This window comes from Coregonus lavaretus (assembly GCF_964263955.1).
Source record: "Coregonus lavaretus genome assembly, chromosome: 23".
NCBI classification, from domain to species: Eukaryota; Metazoa; Chordata; class Actinopteri; order Salmoniformes; family Salmonidae; genus Coregonus; species Coregonus lavaretus.
Window position 1 is genome coordinate 28421318 of NC_140010.1, and position 3454 is coordinate 28424771.

Below are 3454 nucleotides of genomic sequence, written 5' to 3' on the forward strand. Positions count from 1 at the left end.
TGTCTCTCTGTCTCTGTCAATTCAATTTCAATTTCAATTTAAGGGCTTTATTGGAATGGGGAACATATGTTAACATTGCCAAAGCAAGTGAAGTAGATCGTCTGTCTCTCTCTGTCTCTCTCTGTCTGTCTCTCTCTCTGTCTCTCTCTGTCTGTCTGTCTGTCTCTCTCTCTCTCTCTCTCTCTCTCTCTCTCTCTCTCTCTCTCTCTCTCTCTCTCTCTCTCTCTCTCTCTCTCTCTCTCTCTCTCTGTCACTCTCTCTCTCTCTGTCTCTCTGTCTCTCTCAATTCAATTTTAATTTCAATTTAAGGGCTTTATTGGCATGGGAAACATATGTTAACATTGCCAAAGCAAGTGAAGTAGATTGTCTGTCTCTCTCTGTCTCTCTCTGTCTCTCTCTCTGTCTCTCTCTGTCTCTCTCTGTCTCTCTCTCTCTCTCTCTCTCTGTCTCTCTCTGTCTCTCTCTGTCTCTCTCTCTCTCTCTCTCAAAAAAACAAAATTGGGTTTGTTTTCAAATTCTTTGTGGATCTCTGTAATCAGAGGGAAATAATATGGTCTAATATGGTCATACATTTGGCAGGAGTTTAGGAAGTGCAGCTCCGTTTCCACCTCATTTTGTTGGCAGTGTACACATAGCCTGTCTTCTCTTGAGAGCCAGGTCTGCCTACGGCGGCCTTTCTCAATAGCAAGGCTACGCTCACTGAGTCTGTACATAGTCAAAGTTTTCCTTAAGTTTGGGTCAGTCATAGTGGTCAGGTATTCTGCCACTGTGTACTCTCTGTTTAGGGCCAAATAGCATTGTAGTTTGCTCTGTTTTTTTGTTAATTCTTTCCAATGTGTCAAGTAATTCTCTTTTTGTTTTCTCATGATTTGGTTCCGTCTAATTGTGTTGTTGTTGTTGTTGTCCTGGGGCTCTGTGGGGTCTGTTTGTGTTTGTGAACAGAGCCCCAGGACCATCTTAGGGGACACTTCTCCAAGTCCATCTCTCTGTAGGTGATGGCTTTGTCATGGAAGGTTTGGGAATCGCTTCCTTTTAAGGTTTGGGAATCGCTTCCCTTTAAGTGATTATTAGTGGGTATCGGCCTAATTCTGCTCTGCATGCATTATTTGGTGTTTTTTGTTGTATACAGAGGATATTTTTGCAGAATTCTGCATGCAGAGTCTCAATTTGGTGTTTGTCCCATTTTGTGAATTCTTGGTTGGTGAGCGGACCTCAGACCTCACAACTATAAAGGGGAATTGGTTCTATAACTGATTTAAGTATTTTTAGCCAGATCCCAATTGGTATGTCAAATTTTATGTTCCTTTTGATGGCATAGAAGGCCCTTCTTGCCTTGTCTGTCAGATCGTTCACAGCTTTGTGGAAGTTACCTGTGGCGCTGAAGTTTAGGCCGAGGTATGTATCGTTTTTTGTGTGCTCTAGGGCAACGGTGTCTAGATGGAATTTGTATTTGTGGTCCTGGAAACTGGACCTTTTTAGGAACACCATTATTTTTGTCTTACTGAGATTTACTGTCAGGGCCCAGGTCTGACAGAATCTGTGCAGAATATCTAAGTGCTGCTGTAGGCCCTCCTTGGTTGGTGACAGAAGCACCAGATTATCAGCAAAGAGTAGACATTGGACTTCAGATTCTAGTAGGGTGAGGCCGGGTGCTGCAGACTGCTCTCGTGCCCTCGCCAATTCGTTGATAATAATGTTGAAGAAGGTGGGGCTTAAACTGCATCCCTGTCTCACCCCACGGCCTGTGGAAAGAAATGTGTGTGTTTTTTGCCAATTTTAACCGCACACGTGTACATGTTTTTCCCCCAACACCATTTCCATCAATTTGTATAGCAGCCAGTAGTAGCCAAATTGAGTCAAAAGCTTTTTAGAATTTTTTATTTTTTTTTCACCTTTATTTTTATTAGGTAAGCCAGTTGAGAACAAGTTCTCATTTACAAACTGTGACCTGGCCAAGATAAAGCAAAGCAGTGCGATAAAAACAACAACACAGAGTTACATATGGGGCAAAACAAAACATAAAAGTCAAAAATACAACATAAAATATATATACAGTGTGTTCAAATGTAGCAAGTTACGGAGGTAAGGCAATAAATAGGCCATAGTGCAAAATAATTACAATTAGTATTAACACTGGAATGATAGATGTGCAAGATTATGTGCAAATAGAGATACTGGGGTGCAAATGAGCAACATAAATAACAATATGGGGATGAGGTAGTTGGGCGGGCTAATTTCAGATGGGCTGTGTACAGGTGCAGTGATCGGTAAGGTGCTCTGACAACTGATGCTTAAAGATAGTGAGGGAGATAAGAGTCTCCAGCTTCAGAGATTTTTGCAGTTCGTTCCAGTCATTGGCAGCAGAGAACTGGAAGGAATGGCGGCCAAAGGAGTTGTTGGCTTTGGGGATGACCAGTGAGATATACCTGCTGGAGCGCATACTACAGGTGGGTGTTGCTATGGTGACCAATGAGCTATGATAAGGCGGGGATTTGCCTAGCAGTGATTTATAGATGGCCTGGAGCCAGTGGGTTTGGCGACGAATATGTTGTGAGGACCAGCCAACAGGAGCGTACAGGTCACAGTGGTGGGTAGTATATGGGGCTTTGGTGACAAAATGGATGGCACTGTGATAGACTACATCCAATTTGCTGAGTAGAGTGTTGGAGGCTATTTTGTAAATGACATCGGCGAAGTCAAGGATCGAGGGCATGTTTGGCAGCATGAGTGAAGGAGGCTTTGTTGCGAAATAGGAAGCCGATTCTAGATTTAACTTTGGATTGGAGATTCTTAATGTGAGTCTGGAAAATAGTTTACAGTCTAACCAGACACCTAGGTATTCGTAGTTGTCCACATACTCTAGGTCAGACCCGTCGAGAGTAGTGATTCTAGTCGGGTGGGCGGGTGCCAGCAGCATTCGATTGAAGAGCATGCATTTAGTTTTACTAGTGTTTAAGAGCAGTTGGAGGCTACTGAAGGAGTGTTATATGGCATTGAAGCTCGTTTGGAGGTTCGTTAACACAGTGTCCAATGAAGGGCCAGATGTATACAAAATGGTGTCGTCTGCGTAGAGGTGGATCTGAGAGTCACCAGCAGCAAGAGTGACATCATTGATATACACAGAGAAAAGAGTCGGCCCAAGAATTGAACCCTGTGGCACCCCCATAGAGACTGCCATAGGCCCAGACAACAGGCCCACCGATTTGACACATTGAACTCTATCTGAGAAGTAGTTGATGAACCAGGCGAGGCAGTCATTTCAGAAACAAAGGCTATTTAGTCTGCCAATAAGAATGCAGTGGTTGATAGAGTCGAAAGCCTTGGCCAGGTCGATGAAGACGGCTGCACAGTACTGTCTATTAGCGATCGCGGTTATAATATCGTTTAGGACCTTGAGCGTGGCTGAGGTGCACCCATGACCAGCTCGGAAACCGGATTGCATAGCGGAGAAGGT